We start from the raw sequence: 21,041 nt of genomic DNA, 5'->3' as shown, positions 1-21,041 counted from the left end.
ATAAGCTAGGATTTTTTCTTACAATTCCAGAGACACCAGACATAAACTGATTGCCTGGTCCGATTTGGAAATTATACTTATACAATACAATAAGTAACTCCAATGGTGTCCAGTTAGGCCTTGAAGTAGTGAAAAACAAACATAAGTGTTTTTCACTACCAGGGCTTGTAAACATTGAAAGTACATAGCAATCTTTTTATAAGGTAGCTCTGAGCAAATATCACAAAGAATGCAAACAAGCTCGCACAACTTTTGTAAATCTAACCCCCTGTAATGCTTCTAACTGTGCAAAAACACTTTTTAACACAGTAAAAGAACTCGCCGGCTCAGAGACCATAGCCAAACCTCCAACATTATCTCAAACTAAAAGCGAGGACTTGGCAGCCTTCTTCATAAACAAAATTGAAGGTATTTACCAAGAGATTATCTCACAGGAACATGCACATGACAGCGCTGCGAACACCAATACACCCATACCTACAGCATGCCATCCCCCCGATGTACAGGAGTACAATGAAACAGTCGTGGGCCACGACCTAACGGAATGGCCCAACCTAACCACCGAAAATACGGAAATACTCCTGAAATCAATAAAATCTGGTTCACCTATGGACCCATTGCCAGCCAACATCCTGAACAATTAGAACACTCTGTGTTATCAGTCCTAACGCATCTTCTTAACACATCGATCAAAGAAGCAGAAATTCCCCCTACATGGAAACACGCCATGATTCACCCACTATTAAAAAAACCTAATGCAGATCTGGCTGACACTAAAAATTATCGTCCCATATCACTGCTGCCAATTTTGTCCAAAGTCCTAGAAAAACACATACACATTCACCTGACGCAATATGTAGCTACGCATCACTTACTTCACCCCTCTCAGTCAGGTTTTAGAGCGGGTTTCTCGACAGAAACCACCCTTTTAGGTGTCACAGAAACTATCCGTCAGAAATTAGATAAAGGAGAAACAGTGGCGCTCATTCTGCTTGATCTGAGCGCCGCTTTTGACACCATCTCACACACGGTGCTCTTAAACACACTGAGAAAAATTGGTATAGGTGGAGCCACTGTTAAATGGATCCAGGCATTCCTTTCAAACAGAACTTTTCAAGTCTTCTCCCAAAAAGCCTGCTCCAAAACGCACTCCTTCGCACATGGAGTACCTCAAGGCTCCTTCTTAAGTCTGTTACTTTTCAACCTTTATGTAATACCCCTGGCAGAGCTGGCAGAAAAATCAAGCAAGCAGGATTCAAGCAAGCCGGGCCGACGACGGCTGAAATGCCAGAAACCGGTCCCCGGAAGCTTGTCTCCTTTCTGGTGAAGAATTGGCTTGGTAGTTTGGTCTGCCCTGTTCCCATGATGCACTGGGCCAGGGACAGACTAATTTGCATATAGCCAGGTTCTGAGCTGGGATGGGGCAGTGAGCTAAATAACGGTGATGGATCAAGTCCTGATCTTTGGACTGGGTAAGAGTGGTCTGCTTAATTCAGATACTCTGTTCATCACCACCCCCTTTTCTGAAACGTTTTTGGCCACTATAGGTGTGGCAGGGTATACTCAGACATGAGTCCCTTGCTCACTGCTCCATCAGGATTCAAGCAAGCCGGGCCGACGATGGCTGAAATGCCAGAAACCGGTCCCCGGAAGCTTGTCTCCTTTCTGGTGAAGAATTGGCTTGGTAGTTTGGTCTGCCCTGTTCCCATGATGCACTGGGCCAGGGACAGACTAATTTGCATATAGCCAGGTTCTGAGCTGGGATGGGGCAGTGAGCTAAATAACGGTGATGGATCAAGCCCTGATCTTTGGACTGGGTAAGAGTGGTCTGCTTAATTCAGGTACTCTGTTCATCACCACCCCCTTTTCTGAATCGTTTTTGGCCACTATAGGTGTGGCAGGGTATACTCAGACATGAGTCCCTTTCTCACTGCTCCATCAGGATTCAAGCAAGCCGGGCCGACGACGGCTGAAATGCCAGAAACCGGTCCCCGGAAGCTTGTCTCCTTTCTGGTGAAGAATTGGCTTGGTAGTTTGGTCTGCCCTGTTCCCATGATGCACTGGGCCAGGGACAGACTAATTTGCATATAGCCAGGTTCTGAGCTGGGATGGGGCAGTGAGCTAAATAACGGTGATGGATCAAGCCCTGATCTTTGGACTGGGTAAGAGTGGTCTGCTTAATTCAGATACTCTGTTCATCACCACCCCCTTTTCTGAATCGTTTTTGGCCACTATAGGTGTGGCAGGGTATACTCAGACATGAGTCCCTTGCTCACTGCTCCATCAGGATTCAAGCAAGCCGGGCCGACGACGGCTGAAATGCCAGAAACTGGTCCCCGGAAGCTTGTCTCCTTTCTGGTGAAGAATTGGCTTGGTAGTTTGGTCTGCCCTGTTCCCATGATGCACTGGGCCAGGGACAGACTAATTTGCATATAGCCAGGTTCTGAGCTGGGATGGGGCAGTGAGCTAAATAACGGTGATGGATCAAGCCCTGATCTTTCGACTGGGTAAGAGTGGTCTGCTTAATTCAGATACTCTGTTCATCACCACCCCCTTTTCTGAATCGTTTTTGGCCACTATAGGTGTGGCAGGGTATACTCAGACATGAGTCCCTTGCTCACTGCTCCATCAGGATTCAAGCAAGCTGGGCCGACGATGGCTGAAATGCCAGAAACCGGTCCCCGGAAGCTTGTCTCCTTTCTGGTGAAGAATTGGCTTGGTAGTTTGGTCTGCCCTGTTTCCATGATGCACTGGGCCAGGGACAGACTAATTTGCATATAGCCAGGTTCTGAGCTGGGATGGGGCAGTGAGCTAAATAACGGTGATGGATCAAGCCCTGATCTTTGGACTGGGTAAGAGTGGTCTGCTTAATTCAGATACTCTGTTCATCACCACCCCCTTTTCTGAATCGGCAGAAAAATCTGGTCTGGTAATCTTTTCCTATGCAGATGATTCTCAGATCATGTTCTCATTATCTGCACAAATCCCAAATGACACCTCTACACTTAAGACAGGACTCACCAACATAGCAGCCTGGATGCAATCCAACTTCCTCAAATTAAACGGAGATAAAACAGAGGTACTTATATTGGGTAAGCAAAAAAACCTCTGGAGCACAGAACATTGGCCAGACAAAATGGGGACTCTCCCTACCCCTGCAACTCACATACGGAACTTAGGCGCACTCCTTGATGATACTTTGAGCATGCAAGCCCAATCAGTAAAAGTCGCGGCCACCTGTTTTTCCATTATCAAGTGGCTAAGGAAAATCTGCTGGATGTTACCGGAAACAACTAATAAAACTATAGTCAACGCCTTAATCACCTCCCGGCTTGACTACGGAAACATTCTATATATGGGCTCAAACAAACAAATCACGCATAGACTACAGATAGCCCAAAATGTATTTATTTATTTATTTTTATTTATGCGCTTTTATATAGCGCGGACTTTACCCGAAGGTGTCAGAGCGCTTCACAGTAGGAACGTAACTGATACATGAGAACATTACAAGTGAGCAAAATACAAAAGCAAACGTTACATTAAATGAAGCAAAAATGACAATCGTGTGCCAACAAAATACAAGAGGTAGCAAACGGTGCATTACAAAAGTGACAATCGTGAGCCAACAAAATACAAGAGGTAGCAAACGGTGCATTACAGGAGGAAAAAGTGACGTGTGCCGGTTACAAAAGCGTACAAAATACACATAGAGGTATAATACTGCAATATAAGGACGACACTCAAGCACAAGAACAAACGTTATGTAGGCACTGGTGGCACCTGTGCAGGTATCGAAAACAACCAAATGTAAGAGGTAGAAAACAGTGTGTTACAAGAGAAAGTGACGGGTGCATGTTACACACGAGTACAAAACATAGGTAGAAGGATAATACTGCAAAAAATGGCAGACTCTCAGACCACAGGAATACACTGGGAAGACACTTCCATAGTCAAGTTAGTAGATTTTCTAAATGGAAGGGTTTCCTTCAGATAATACAGAGGGCATGGATTACATTCGGAAGTGTCTTTGAAGGAGGAGAACTTTGAGGTCAGATTTGAAGGCCTGGGAGGAGGTGGTGGTCCGGAGCTGAGGCGGAAGTGAGTTCCAGATTCTCACTGCGCTGCCAGAAAAGGATTGGGCCATCGATCTTTCCTTCTTGAAAGTGGGAGGCTCAAGCAGTAGATTTTCCGCATTTCGTGATGGTCTAGATCCTCCAGAGAGTTTCAGTTTATTTGCCAGGTAGCGCGGGGAGGAGGAGTGCAAGGCTTTGTGGGTGATGCAGGCAGTCTTGTAGATAGCTCTAGCCTCGATGGGAAGCCAGCGGAGGGTGGATAGCATGGGAGTGATGTGGTCGCTTCTTTTGGCCCCAAAAATGAAACGAGCTGCTGAATGGAGAACAGACTTAAGGGGGGACAGGTGGGATTTGGGGAGGCCAGTCAGAAGAGAATTGCAGTAGTCCAGTCTGGAGAGGACCAGCGATTGGACCAGGGTTTTAAGGTCATGCTCCGGGAAGAAGCGACGAATGCCCCAAAGAAGGCGCAGTTGGTATCGGGCAGACTTTGCAATTGAATTAATATGGGAGAGTAGATTGAGTTTTGTGTCGAGTATGACACCAAGGGATTTTGCGCTGTCAACAATGATGGGTTTTTGTTCAGCAGATTCATCTGGTCCATCCATGATTGAACCTGGGGAGGAGAAAGTGAGGAGGAGAGGAGGAGGAATTCAGTTTTGGAGGGATTCAGAATCAGTTGATGTGTTGACATCCAGTTTTGAATGGAGTCGAGGGTAGAGCTTAGGATGGAGAGATCGTGAGTGGAGGCAACCTTGAGGTAGATTTGAGTGTCGTCTGCGTAGAGATGATAGTTGACCCCAGATTTACTTAGGAGATTTCCCAGAGGTTCCAAATAGAGATTGAACAATGTGGGTGCAAGAATAGAGCCTTGGGGAACACCTTGACCCATCGCCAAAGGAGATGAAAGACTGTCCGCTATTTTGATCATTTGGGATCAGAGAGGAAAGAAGCAAACCATTTCAGCACAGTGCCCTCCATGCCCATTCTCTGTTGAAGAGTGTTGAGGAGGGTGTTGTGATTGACAGTGTCAAAGGCTGCCGAAAGGTCGAGGAGAATTAGAAGACAAGACCCCCCCAAGTCTAGTATTCACAGCGCGTCATCGATCACTTGCAGCAGGGCAGTTTCAGTGCTGCAGTTTGGGATGAAGCCGGACTGAAAATTGTCAAGAAGATCATTGTCATTTGATATGACGAGAGAGTTGTTTCGCAACGCATCTTTCTGTGATCTTCGCAAGAAAGGGTAGGTTAGTGATAGGGCGGAAGTTGTTGAGGTCATTCGCATCCGCAGTGGGTTTTTTAAGCAGAGGGGTGACCTGCCCAGTTTTGAAGGGAACAGGAAGGGAGCCTTAACAGAGTGAGAGGTTGACCAGAGTGGTCCAGTAGGGAAGGGAATGGGTATAGAAGTCAATGGCAATGGCACTAGGGATGGGGTCGAGCGAGTGGTTGGAGGGCTTAGTTTCGAGGATGCACTTGTGGAGGACATCTTCAGAGATGGGGTAGAAGTTCTGCCAAATGGCTAGTGATTTGCGCTCCTCTGGAGGGGTAGGATGAGCGACCTGAGCCACAAGTGATTTCACTTTTTCGTCAAAGAATACAGCGAAATCCGCAGCTTTCTTTGTAGAATCCTCCAATTTGGAGGTTGGGGGAGCGAAGTTGGTATTCTTGATGAGATCAAATAGTTTTTTGGGTCTATTTTTGGCTGAGTCAAGGAGGGTTCTGAAGTGTGATGCTTTCCCCGGGAAGATGTGCTGGTGGTACATGGATCTTGCTGAACGAAGCCTAGCCAAATTATCGGTGGAGGGTGCTTGCCTCCATTGTTCTCCAGGAGTCTTAGGTGCTTCCTTTCTTCATATAGGGATTTGTTGAACCAGGGTGCTGAGGGAATGGGCCTTTTCTTTTTGCTTTGGAGAGGAGCGACGCTATTGATTTCGACTGCAAGGACTGAGAGGCATTGTGAGGTGAGATCGTCAACATCTAGGTTCGGGTTTAGCCTTGGAAGTGACAGCAAAGCTGATTCACAGAGGGAAACAGTGTCAATATTTTTAGCGTCACGGAACCAGGAGGTAGCCCTCTTAGGTTGGCCAAGAGTTATAGAGTGAGCTAGGTGAAGAGAGAATGGGATGAGGAGGTGGTCAGACCAGTCTACGTGAATAGGGGTAGCGATAGAAAGCATGCCTGCTTTAGAAATAACAAGGTCAGACTTCTATGCAACCTGCCTAAAAAAGAATCTATCTTCATTTTCCGACGAAAACTGCACTGGCTAACCATAGAAAATCGAGTACAATTTAAAGCACTTTCTTACATGTTTAAAATTAAATCTGGGACAGCCCCCAATTACCTTTGCTCCCTGGCCACACCCTACATCCCATCAAGAAATCTTAGATCCGCCTCCCATGGACATTTTGCGGTCCCAAAATACAAGCTAGCTCGAGGAAATCCTTCGCATTCCTAGGACCATCATACTGGAATTCCCTCCCTATTTCACTTAGGAATGAAACAAGCTATACCAGTTTTCGTAAATCGCTGAAAACTTGGCTGTTCGATAAGTAAATTTCCCAGAATTCATCATGTTACGGCTTCATCATATGCACCAGGAAACCCATTCGGGTAGCTGTTGCGCAATATAAATTATATTAATAATAATAATAATAATAATTTATATACACTGTACCCTGTCCTTGGGGCTGGGCATGGCCTACCTTAGGGGTGACATATGTATTAAAAAGGAATGTTTGGGGCCTGGCAAAAGGGTTATTTTGCCAGATCAAAATGGTAGTCTAAAACTACACACACACGCACGCTGCAATGACAGGCTTGAGACGTTTAAGTAATACTTAAGTGGGTGCCACAATCAGTGCTGCAGGCTCACTAGTAGCATTTAATTTACAGCACAGGTAGTGTCATTCTACCTGAGACTTACAAGTAAATTAAGTATGCCAATCTAACATGTTTTAAGTAGGCCTGCTCGGTAAACTCCACTATGGGGGCAGAGTTTACAGAGTTTTGCTACTCCGTGACGCTTGGAGCACGGAGTTCGGCAAAAACTCAACCTATGCCACGTGGCAGAGTTTACTAGCGCTCACGACTCAATTCAATTGAGCTGATGCACAGTGCTTCCCAGAAGCAGCCCAGAACCAGAGAGCAAAAGGACACGTGACAACCCGGCTGCAAAATCTGTCTCACTCTGGAATTGAGTTGACGCAAAAACAACACGCTTCTCGGAGAGGGAACCAGAAAGCATAAGGACGTGTGGCAGCTCTCCATCTTTTAGGCATCCTAGTTCGCAGTGGCTGGTGTAATAATTACAATACATCCCAATAGAGATCGATGCAGCTGCCCTGCTTGCACCTGTGCTCCCTCGTCTGACTCTGTTCTCACAAAAATGCAGAGAGAGACTGTGATTCGCAGCTGCAATAAACAGAGTGTCAATTGCCTAATTTAAAGCGTCTGTCAACTGAATATCAAATTGACCTTGGCTGGAAGTGGGGGTACTCTTGCCCTGAGTTTGTGTGTCCCAAGGCTTTGGTGCCTGCCCCTTGTTCCGGGTAGTCTGTTCCGGAGCACGTTGTTTGCCTTTGTCCCTCTCCTGAATGCCCAGACTTCGACCAGCTGGGATCCAGCCACCTGCAGCCCTCACCCCGTAGTCTCCATTGACTGCTGGTGCATGCCGGACTCCTTCAGGAAGCAGATTACAGCCGACCCAGTGCCCCCGTGGATGGATGGATGGTTGCAAAAGTCTTTTAAAGTTTGATCTGCTTCAGGGGAATTGTTAGGCACACATGCCACTGCCAGCTTTGTTTTAGTCACCCAGTGTAATCACTGTGCTCTAAATGCTTGGTGGTGGATTGCAAATGGAAAGAGGGTCTTCTGTGGACTGAACCTGGGACCCCAGGGCACTGTGCCTAGCTTGCATAGCTCTGTTTGCTGACAGCCTCATGTTTTATTCTTTGCCCTTAAGCTATATGTCAAACGTCCTCCCAGAGGACTGGCAACTCCACGCTTGGGTCGGGTGGCAGATCTTATGGACACAGTGAACCAGGGGACAGCTCTACTGGGCATATGCGCTGCTGCTGCCCAGGCCGCTCTCTGAACGACATGTCAATGGTGCAGAACACCCCATTATACCAAGAGAAGGGGTCAGGCCAGCTGGCATTAGGAGAGGGCAATCGAATGGACTGCAGGGCCCACAAGTCTCGCTGTATTTGGCTGGCTAGTTTACTGGATGGTGGGGCAGGCACAGGGCACAGGTGGCATGGTGCCAGCCAAAGTACTGGAGAGCAGAAGCATTGGTCTGGCTCCCGGTGATAGAGCGCGCAGGTCACCCAATTTTACCATACTCACCTGGGCCCATATACAATAAACATATAACTTAATCAGGTAACCTTCTCTCTACTACCAGATATTTTTTCCCTACTAGGTCCTGTCCCATTAACTTACCAACCCTTGTTGTCGGTAGCTGTAAACCTACTGGATCAGGGAGTTCGTTTTAAAATAGGCAGCGAAAATTAACATTGCACTCATATAATAACCACAGACTCGGGAAAGTTTTAACTCTTTATCTAAGTTTTCTTAAATGGTCATGATCCAAAGATTAAACACCAAAAGACTTTCAAATATAAAGATCAGAATCAAAATGTAACTATGCAAAAGATGTATTAAACTAATTTCAATCATTTAGCAATAGGGAGGGTAAAGAAAAAGAACATGAAATACATTCAAACTTTTAGGCTTTTAACAAAAGGGAGGGTAAAAAGGGAACATGTCAAACTTTAACAGTAGGAAGGATAAAGAAAAGGAACACGATATGCAAATATGCAGCAATTAAACATGTAGCGAATAGGAAGGGTAAGAGAGAGAACAAATTAATGACAAACCCACATGGATTTTATATTTACCTAGAATGGTGGGAAGAACTAACCCTGGCCACAGGTCAGTTTGAAGGACAGAACCCTGAAAGTTGCAGTCGCCAGTAGGCTAGCAGGTGCGGATCAGAATCAGGACAGGTAAAGCCAAATTGGATCAGGACAGGACCACCAAAGGTTAAGACTGGCACCCGCAGTTAAGTTGCAACGCCTGCGCTACTCCCTCTCTGAAGCTAACAGCCAGAACCCCGATTAGGTTATCGATTTCCCAGACAAAGTGCTTCGCCAGCACTTCAGCTCCCAGAACCCCAATTGGGTTATTGAATCTTCTGACAGAGTGCTCCGCAGCCCTCTGCTCTTGGTCACTTATTGAGTGCGTTGGGTCAGTGACAGGTCAGCTCTTCGGACAAGTCGGACAAATTAAGTAGCTAAGCCTACCCTAGTTATACTATTTTCCAGGTCAGTGTACCACCCCCCAATGTTGCAAGTGTAAGGATCCCCAAATTTGATAGGACAAGGAATGTATACCACTTATCTCTACTCTATTCCCATTACTTTATATTTAACTATCGCGTTAAAGTTAAACAGAACAAACAGCTTAGCAAAAGCAGCAGTGCAAGCTTCATGTATGTTGTAACACAGATCAGCCATTTTAATTCTAGTGCGCAGAAGCAAAAGTTTCCCTCCAAAGCAAAGAGTACGTCATGTCACGTGAGTATGACAGATGCATGCGCAGTAGAAAATCCCGCGTAGCAGCAGCCATTTTAATGCAAGCGGATTATAGTTAGTAAAAGCACATATGCAAGCATCCCTCGGATGTTGTGTAATGCAATAATAGTAAAACAAACATGTTGGTTAGTTTATTAACGTTATGTCGAGAGGACTGAATACAAGCAAGTCGCGTTACGTGCGAATCCTTGCTCCATCAATCCCCTCTTTGATGATATTTTATATCATCACCAATTAATAAAACAGATGCCAACTTTCACAATTCACCCAACTCAATTGCTTCAATCTTTCTTCTAGGATTTTTATCATTATTTAAATGAAAAGCTTTCATCTTCTTATAAATGTTGCCATTTAATTCTTCAAATTCTATTTCATTGCAGTTTCTTTTCTTCCCTCTTTCATTTACTGTATATCTCTTTCCGTGTTTACGACATTTGCAAAATATTATTATCCCTAAAATCAGTAGGCCTATTCCCACCATTGGGATCAGTATTCTACCTACAAAACTTTTCCCTACGTTAGAAATCCAGCTACCTATTGAAGAGAGACCATCAGTCAGTCTTCTCCATGCACTATCAACCTCCAGTGGTTTGAGTTCTTTTTCCAAATGTGTAATATTTCTTACATACCCTTTAATTTCAACACTTTTGTCAGGTATGTAAGAGCAACAATGTTGCGCTTTCAACATTCTACAGACTCCGCCCTCTTTTGCTAATAATGTATCGAGAGCAAGTCGATTTTGTAAAACCATTGATCTGATCGCAACCAATTCGGTATTGACCATCAAGAGCCCTCCAGCAGTGTCAGTTGATAACCGATCCACTACTGTTGACAATTTGCAAATTCTTTGTGTATTCAGAGCCACTCCCACTGTAGGTATCAATGCACTAAATATATCACCTACTATTTCTCCAAAACATGCTATTTTACTATGTATTAATCCATTAGTTTATTCATTGTTTCCAGTGATTTTATTTACATGATATATCTTTGGAAAGACTATTCCAAAATAACAGCTCCCATACCAATGATCTGGCAATCTGTAATGAGCCTTGTTTCCACATATAAAATACATTCCAGGAAACACAGGTTCAGTTCCATCTTTGAAACCCCAACCCCCGATTACCATATAATTGTGTTCACATTCACTGGAACCAATGAATATATTGTTATAATAACTAGTTCTTTCCCTATGGAGACAGAGCTTCCCCTTCTTTTCGAAATCCAGCAACACAGCAGCATGAGTCTTGCCATTTGGGGTGAACCCTATATTCTCAGCCCATTTATGAATTTTATGATTCTTGTCATTTGCTTTCCTTTGGAAACTCTCTCTCTTTTCTCAACCATATTCAAAAATATTTTCTCTTTTTCACGTAATAAGCATGTTAAATTATTCTTGTGTGCTTCAGCTATATCTATTGTACCTATAGTTAGAAAATATTCACCCATATACTGTGTTACATCACTCTTAGTATGTACAGGATTCAAGTTACTACGTATAGGAAGTTCAGAAATTATCACATCTGAATTAGAATAGTAATATTGCAAAGGTCCTCTCTTATAGAATAGACTAGCTAAAATACTATATGAAATACCATATGTTAGTGGTAAATGGTGGTAAGTAACATCTTCGGCTACTGTAGTAAGTAATTTCATACAAGCATAGCAATCTTCTATTTCCATAGCTTCTACATAGTGTACTAATAAGTTTGCAAATACATTTAAGTGAGTTCTGTTACTAATCCCGGTATAATGTAGTCCTTCTTCGTCTGATGCTTCTAAATCTAACTTCTTTTGTTTAATGCTAAGTGCCTTTTCTTGTGTATCTATCCTTCTAGGTGTATCTATCGTTTGTGGCTATTAGTATCATTCTTCATGTCTCTACTCATTATGTAAGGAATAGCTATTGTCAGTCCTAACCATACTATGAGTAATATCGCTATACTACATGCGCATATTCAACAGCATGTTTTCAAGCAGTTTCTTTTCGGTCTTCCATTAACAGTACGATCAGCCATTTCTGACTAAGGAGATTTAACCCCTCTTTGCAACTTCAGCACAGTCTTTTTACCCTGTGAAAATTTCAAGTGGGTCTCACTTCTCTGTCTGTCTGAGCAGCAATCAATTCGTCATCACTTATTTTTAGATTTTCAAAATCTTCAAGAACAATGTAAGTCCATTCAGGGCCTCAGAATTTATTATTCAGCCTTTTCAGTCGTAGACTTCTCCTTCTTGGTTGTATTTCAGACTGTTCAGTTTGACTTGGTATTTCATTAACTTGTTCAGGTTCTTTATTTATGGTCTTTAGACGGAGTTTCAGCCTTTTTACAAACCTGGGCCATTTGTCCCTTTTCTGAGTCTTTTGAGCTGGCGCTGTGCTCTGGCCTTCTTCCATTGCTCTTTTATTTTTATTCAGTTGTGACACATCTATATCAATGTTGTCTTCTGTATCCCTCTCTATCTGACTAGGTCCAGGTCTTATTTCTGTCTCTTCCGCCTGGTTACTAATCTGGCCTTGTTCAGGTGTTTGTTGAATTTGACTTTGACTTTGTTTTGATTCACCTTCTTCTTCTTGAACATCTTTTTCTACACCTATCTGGTCCTGCTCGGGCTCTTCGAACTCTTGATTTTCTTCCACCTGAGCTTCCGCCCTAGTACCTGTCTGTCCCTCCTCAGACTCTGGAGTTCTTGGTGGGGTGTCAGTTATCTGAGTATTCTGATCTGTCCCTATCTGGTCCTCCTCAGAATCACTTTTGACTTGTATTTCTGTGATCTGAGTACCTTCTCCTATTTCTCTCTCGTCCTCACTTTGACTCTGACTGCCTCGATAAGTTTGACTCCTGGTTTTCACGTATTCTGCATGTATCTCAAGTACTATAATCCAATCATCTTGACTGGTGCTCGGTTGTTCCTCTTCAGCTACTTCAGGATCGATATCTTCAGACCCCTCAGCTGCAAAACCTTCAGCTTCAGTTTCATCAGGTTAAGTCACTCTTTTTGTATGACTGGCATGGATCCAGTGTGGAACTCCTTCGCACTTTACAGCTTTGGTAGTAACTAAAATCACTTGACGTGGTTTTCCCCACCTCGGTGCAACGCAAGATTTCCGAGTGTGTTTCTTTAGCACTACCCAATCACCTGGGTTCAGGTCATGTGCTGGAGTTGCTTGTCTGGCAACAGCATCTTCCCCAACCTGATGAGAGATAGAACGCACTTGGTCAGCCAGTTCTTTGCAGTACTCCAGTACCAAATCATCAGATATATTTATCAACTTGTGTCCTGGCACCCATGCTTGCCTCATTGCTCTTCCCATTAGTATTTCATGCGGACTCACGCCCGTGTTCCAGTCTGGAATACTTCTTAGTCCCATCAGAACAAGAGGTAAGGCATCTGGCCACTCTAGACGGGGAGATTCATACATCTTTCCCAATCTTGACTTGACCGTGCCATTCAGTTGTTCTACCACTCCAGAAGGCTCTGGGCGGTAGGCACAGTACAGTTTTTGTTTAACATTGAATGCTTCACAGATTAGGCCAATTATTTCATTATTAAAATGGCAGCCTTGGTCTGATTCAATTGTTACTGGAAAACCGAACCTCGGGATGAGTTCTCTGAGTAGGAGTTTTCCTACAGTAATGCTATCATTCCTACGTGTGGGGTAAGCTTCCACCCATTTTGAAAACAGGCAGACAATGACAAGAATGTATTTTAGACCTCGACAAGGGGGTAACTGAATGAAATCAATTTGTAATCATATGAAGGGACCCTCTGCCTTCCCAATCTTTCCTGGTAACACTACAGTTTTCTTTCCAGGATTCATCTGTTGACAAATTAAGCATCTTTGGCAAAGTGCTTCTGCTATGTTCCTGATTTTCGCATTGAACCAACTCTGTCTGAACAATCTTATCATAGCATCTCTTCCCAAGTGGGAATCTCCATGGAACATCATAGACATAGGAGCAAGCATACAGTCTGGTAACACAGGCCTACCATCAAGGTAAACAATGACACCATCTTCAACCCTTCTCTGACAACCTATCTTTCCCCATTCTTCGCTTTCCTTTAGTTCTGCTTCATTTTGCAGGTCTCTCACTTCTTCCCACGTTCTCACACCTTCAAGCAACATAAGTTGGCAGCTGTTTTCACCTACTTCAATTTTCTTGTTTACGGCCATTTTAAATTTGGCACAATGTTGGGCTAACTGGTCTGCATATCTGTTACCAGCTGTCACTTTGTCATTTCCAGATTTATGAGCAGCACACTTGACCACAGCCACTTCTTTTGGCAATTGAATCGCTTCAAGTAAATCTTTTACATAATGACCATTTTTGATTGGAGTACCTGAAGAAGTCAGAAACTTCCTTTGCATCCATAATTGGCCATAGTCATGCACAACCCCGTAACCATACTGGCAATCAGTGTATATGGTTAATTTCCCATTTTCCCAAATCTGCAAGCTTTTGTCAATGCAATCAATTTGGCTACTTGTGCAGACTTGACTCCAGGTAAGTAGGATGCGTCAATTGGACCCCCCAACGTGCACACTGCATAGGCAGCACTTAGACCTCCTTCCTCGTGTCTCATGCATGAGCCATCTACAAATAGCTCATATTCAGAATCAATTAGTGGCTCTCCTCTTATGTCAGGACGTGGTTTTGTACCGTATTCAATCAAGTCAATACAATCATGTTCAACTTCTTCCTTCACCTCTGCAAAATGTGAATTAGGTAGCAATGTTGCTGGGTTCAAAATATTACACCTGGCAATGGTTACATTTCCTCCACTTACAAGAATACGCTCGTACTTAGTCAGCCGACTAGGAGTCAAGTATTGAGTTTTTGTTCTGGTCGGTAATATTACAACTGCATGTGGAACATACACTGTTACAGGATGTCCCATAATGATTGACTCGCTTTTGCTCAAGACTCATGCAAGTTGCGGCTACTGCTTTTAGACAACCTGGTAATGCAGATGCTACTGGGTCTAGTGTGGAAGAAAAATATGCCACCATGAGTTTTGGTCAAAGCTGAACGTGCACAATTATCTTGTGTGTCACAGAATAATGCAACATCTTTCTAATAGTCAGGCATCCCTAATGCTGGAGCTGTACACAAACATTCTCATAATTTCAGAAAAGCAGTCATGCTTTCATCATCCCATTCTACTGGGTCTCTTGCTCTTTTCTTTGTCATTTGTATCAATGGCTTTGTCTGCAGTAACCTACTACTCCAAGAAACATTCTGATCTCTCTCTGGGTCTGGGGTAAATTCATGTTTCTGATTATCCTGATTCCTTCTGAGGTAACCCTTCTGACACCTCTTTCTATCTGGTGCCCCAAATATTTCACTGATGTGGTGCAAACCTGTAATTTTTCAGGTGACACTTTATGCCCCCCTTCACCTAGATGGTTCAGTAAGGCAATGGTATCAACAACACAGTCATTTCGAGTTTTAGACGCCACCAATAGGTCGTCTATATACTGAACTAGGACTGACTGTCCTGGCAGCACTAAAGACTCAAGGCACTTTTTCAGAATCTGGTTAAAAATCGATGGACTTTCTGTGTACCCCTGAGGAACGCGATTCCAGACGTACACATGACTGTCGAATTCAAAAGAAAAAAGAAATTTGCTATCTGGATGCAATGGAATCGAGAAAAATGTGTGACACAAATCGATTACGGTGAACCATCCAGCCTCCCACGGTATCTGATACAGAATCACTGCAGGAGTTGGCACAACTGGACAACATAGGACAACAATTTTATTAATCTTCGGGAGGTCTTGTACGACCCTGTACTTGCCACTCGGTTTCTTTATTCCAATTATGGGCGAATTACATGGACTGCTCATTATTTCTTGTAAAATGCCTGTTTCAATCAAACGTTTTATTTCTGCTGCAACACCTGCTTTTATTTCTGGACTCATTTTGTACTGTTGAGTATTTGGGTAAACTGCACCTTCCTTCACTGTCACTTTTATTGGATCGACATTTGCCATTAATCCTACATCGTTTCTAGTAAAATCCCACACTTTAGGATCTACAGTCTGTCGTAATTCTTCTGGTAAGTCTTCTATAGTTACCTTTTTATTTTCAGTTTCCTGTTTCGCTAACATTAATTTATAAACTCCATCTTCATCTGGAGTCTGAATTTCTACACCACTTGGTGAGCAAAAGATGGTGCAATTCATTTTGCACATCAAGTCCCGGCCTAACAAATTTACTGGACTTGAATCACATACAACAAATCTATGCATTTCTTTAAAATTGCCTATTCTAACTTCCATTGGTTCTGTAACTGGGTTACTAATTTTTTTATTAGAAACGCCCACTACTTGGATCTCTTCTCCCGAGAGGGGTAGGTTTGGAACGTCTGCTGTTCTCACAGTAGAACGGGTAGCACCAGTGTCCAATAAAAAGGTGATGTCATTTCCTTCAACCTTTCCTTCAATGTATGGACCTGACTGATCTACCGGCAAGGAGGCGCCAAGTACGCACTCCTCATCCTCCCCTCTCAGGCACCGTCAATAGGTGTCCTCACTGAAAAATGTGTCACTCAAAAGAAATTGTGATGTCGCTGTGTCTCTCCTTTCACTTCCCTTACAATTTGAGGTGTTCACACTCTGTTGTGCTTTGCTCCTATAATTTGGCATAGGTGCTAGGGGTAACTGGTTTTGTATTACCTGCTGCTGTTACTTCCATGGTACCTCATTCTGCGTTTGTGGATTCAAATCATTAGTTTGCATATTACCATTTTGTATAGCCTTACACTCGTTCTTCCAGTGCCCCAACTTGCAATAATGACAAAAGCTCCCTAATTTGTACCTTTCTTCCTGACACATTCATATTTTCTAAATCTTTGTCAGAAAATTCAGCTCGATATGGTTTCTGTAACACTTTAGACTTGCCAATGTCAATTTCCATATTAGCAGCCATATATCTGTTAGTTTTTCGTGCACCACTCTGGTGTTTCTAGTAATGCTTTTACATATGTATAATAATTCATCTTCACTGAGAGTATTTAATCTGTCCAATCCCACATTCCCAGCCATCAATTCTTCTAATTCGAATCTTAGTTTATACATGTCTAATACTTTTGGCTGTGACTTGGGTTTTTCTATTTCTTGTTACCATCTCTCTATTTCCTCTGGAGTTACTACTGTGGCACTTCTTGTACCTGAAGATGTCTCAATCTGTACTTCTCTAGAAGTTGTAGGAGTGGTTTTCCTAACCAAGTCACTCACTGGTGCTCTTATTGGTAAATCCATCAGGGAAATCACTGATTCACATTCACTTGCTTGATCATCAACTATTAATGGTTCTTTTCTTGGCTGTACTACAGGTGTAGTCATAACGGGAGTTTTGGGACTAGCTTGCCTATCTCCGTACAAAGGAACAACTGGGCCAATAGTTACCGGAATTGTCAGGGCTTCAGGACTTGTATTTAATTGGGAGATTTTCTGAATCACTCACTTCTTTGTTTATTTAATGCTTCTCGTTCCCTGTCTTGCAGTACTTTTTCTAACAAAGTCTCATGTACCACTTGCGGAATCAGAGGAGGTTTCAGAAACGGAGCACTAGGATTACTCGTGCTTGGCTCCTCATTGTACGGTGATGTATTTTTCATTAACAAATCCTCCAAATAATCATCTTCTGAATTATCACTAATCATTAGATTTCCTGATTTGTCTGTGCTTTTACTTCCTGATGGTTTTTCTTGTGTAAATAGAGGATACAACCCTTCTACCATCATAGATTGTCTCCATTGCTTCATTTGTTTATCTCTAGTTTCTCTTGGAAACTTAGGGTAGAACTTACTCAACCCTTTGTCACTTCTGGGTCTGTCTCGTTCAAAAGCTTCAATCTCCCACTCTTCAAGTGCCTCATACTGCGTAAGTCTAGGTCTGGGATTTAAGTCATTCATGCGTGTCCTTAAATTAAACAAAACTCTGCCATTAAAAGTACCCTATTCGGGAAATGCCAAAACTCCATCATCTTTAGTGTATTCCACCCAATTTTCTAACCATACACAAGTGTGGTAGCCTCTGTCAAGCATCATGTATGATGCGGGTGTATTCGGTGGTGGAATAATAATTCCTTCTCTGGTTTTAATCGGTTTATCTTTCTTAAAGACATTTTTAACTCTCTTGAAAAATGACATTTTCCTTTCACCTCCGTACATGATATAAGGTCTGCCCCTTATCATCTGTTCTCTACCAAAACCCAAGTATCGTCTATCAGGTCGATTTGCTATAATTCCTGGATCTAAATGCCACATATAATTTTTGAAATTTTAACCTTTATGATAACACTCAATTGTTTACAAAATACTTCCAATACCAGCGCATCTTTTATTTTCCAGTGACCAATCAAAATTTTTAATTCAAATAAATCCAACCAATAGTTGCGCTGCTTCTTTTGCGAGATTAGTTCTCACGCTCCTGTACTCACCCTTCCTTTACAATTATTACCTCAGCTACACACCCGCTGTTTCAACCAATACCAGCGCGGCTCAGAGTGACGTCAGCGCAGCTCCGCAACTGACTCCCTCCTTTGCAAGATAACACGAAAACTTAATTCCTTTCACTTGCAAATTTTTATTATTTAGCAATGTAAAAACATTCGCCACTGTACCTGAGTGACTAGTTCAAAGGAAAGATACATTTCACTGCAAGTAAATCCCTTCCGCTTACTCTTCATACACTACGAGTAGATCCCTTCCATCTACCCTTCACGCAAGCATTAGAGAACCTGCTACTCCTTTAGACTTATCCCTTCTGGGATGTACTAAGACCAAAGTTTCACCAGCGAACCCCTTTGCTATCAATCAAGCTCGGACAAACCTGCTACTCCTTCCGTGTGACCCTTTCTAGGTGATCTCACACCAAAAGTTTTGCTAGCAAACTCTTTGCTATCATTTAATCATACATTCATACAGAACATCCCTAATTAGTGCTTCCGGTTTTACCTAACCATGCACTTATTTCCTACAGGTAAGTGACCTCACTGCAGTGTGGCTTCCATTTACCACCCGCTATTCTGCCCACGGGGATTCGAGACAAAACATATAACAGGTACGAACAATTTTGGTTAATACATAAAATCAATAAAATCAATAATACATTTCAAATATACAAAAATATTTTTCCTTTCTTCCACTAAATAACTACCTATTTTACTAAACCCTAACCATACTCTGCTACCAAAAGAATATACTGATAGAGCGCGCAGGTCACCCGACTATAATTTTACCATACTCACCTGGGCCCAAATACAATAAACATATAACTTAATCAGGTAACCTTCACTCTATTACCAGATATCTTTTCCCTACTAGGTCCTGTACCGTTAACTTACCAACCCTTGTTGCCGGTACCTGTAAACCTACTGGATCAGGGAGTTAGTTTTAAAATAAGCAGCGAAAATTAACATTGCACTCATATAATAACAAGAGACTCGGGAAAGTTTTAACTCTTTATCTAAGTTTTCTTAAATGGACATGATCCAAAGATTAAACACCAAAAGACTTTCAAATATAAAGATCAGAATCAAAATGTAACTATGCAAAAGATGTATTAAACTAATTTCAATCATTTAGCAATAGGGAGGGTAAAGAAAAAGAACATGAAATACAATCAAACGTTTAGGCTTTTAACAAAAGGGAGGGTAAAAAGGGAACATGTCAAACTTTAACAGTAGGAAGGATAAAGAGAAGGAACACGATATGCAAATATGCAGCAATTAAACATGTAGCGAATAGGAAGGGTAAGAGAGAGAACAAATCAATGACGAACCCACATGGATTTTATATTTACCTAGAATGGTGTGAAGAACTAACCCTGGCCACAGGTCAGTTTGAAGGACAGAACCCCGAAAGTTGCAGTCGCCAGTAGGCTAGCAGGTGCGGATCAGAATCAGGACAGGTAAAGCCAAATTGGATCAGGACAGGACCACCAAAGGTTAAGACTGGCACCCGCAGTTAAGTTGCAACGCCTGCGCTACTCCCTCTCTGCGGCTAACAGCCAGAACCCCGATTGGGTTATCGATTTCCCAGACAAAGTGCTTCGCCAGCACTTCAGCTCCCAGAACCCCGATTGGGTTATCGAATCTTCTGACAGAGTGCTCCGCAGCCCTCTGCTCTTGGTCACCTATTGAGTGCGTTGGGTCAGTGACAGGTCAGCTATTCGGACAAGTCGGACAAATTAACTAGCTAAGCCTACCCTAGTTATGCTATTTTTCAGGTCAGTGTACCACCCCCCAATGTTGCAAGTGTAAGGATCCCCAATTTTGATAGGACAAGGAATGAGGAGAGGTCATCACACCATACCAAATGGAAACTTTCTGCATCTCATATTTGAATTTTCGTTCCCACACATCAATTTTATTTTCACATGACATCTTTATTCCACCCAACAATGAATGTTCTATTATTTGTTACATTTTAGTTCATATTAGAATTCTGTTTCCTTCGTAGAGTTCAGGAGGTGAGGTTCCCAGGTGCATCTTGGTCAAGACTGTCCCTAGCACTCATTCAATGCCATGACTCTATGGATTTTAGACTCTGGTGCGCAGGCTCAAAGGTTTCAATATGGAGTTCAGCGACAGGCGTCAGGCCCAAAATTTATTTACATATAAGAATGGAAAAGAAACAGTTTAAGAACACTGAATAAAAGAATGCACTGTATACCACTTATCTCTACTCTATTCCCATTACTTTATATTTAACTATTGCGTTAAAGTTAAGCAGAACGAACAGCTTAGCAAAAGCAACAGTGCAAGCTTCATGCTTGCTGTAATACAGATCAGCCATTTTAATTCTAGTGCGCAGAAGCGAGAGGTTCCCTCCAAAGCAAAGAGTACGTCATGTCACTTGAGTAAGACAGACGCATGCGCAGTAGAAAATCCCGCATAACAGCAGCCATTTTAATGCAAGCGGATTATAGTTAGTAAAAGCACATATGCAAGCTTCCCTCTGTTGTTGTGTAATGCAATATTAGTAATACGAACATGTTGGTTAGTTTATTAACGTTATGTCAAGATGACTGAAAACAAGCAAGTCGCGTTACTTGTGAATCCTTGCTCCATCACTGGCTGAAGAAGCCCATTACAGTAAGAGACTCAAAAATGTTCACTTAATGTGGGGTTGGTGTGAGCAATCTTTTGTATTTTGTTTTGGGTTTATGCAAGTTGTTTTCGGAGGTTTAGGGGTCATGATGACATGTGATTGTCCCTTTTCCAGCATGTGAGGCATTTTCCAGTGCCCTCAACTGGTTCTGGCTCTCAGACTAGGATCCAGGGTCACCTTCTTATGGTTTGCTTATATTTGCTTATAATTGTAATACATTTGTAAGTGTTTGGTCTTCTCCGTCTTTGAGT

Source organism: Lissotriton helveticus, chromosome 3_1 (assembly GCF_964261635.1).
Source record: "Lissotriton helveticus chromosome 3_1, aLisHel1.1, whole genome shotgun sequence".
NCBI lineage: Eukaryota > Metazoa > Chordata > Amphibia > Caudata > Salamandridae > Lissotriton > Lissotriton helveticus.
Note: the sequence above shows the minus strand (reverse complement) of the source record.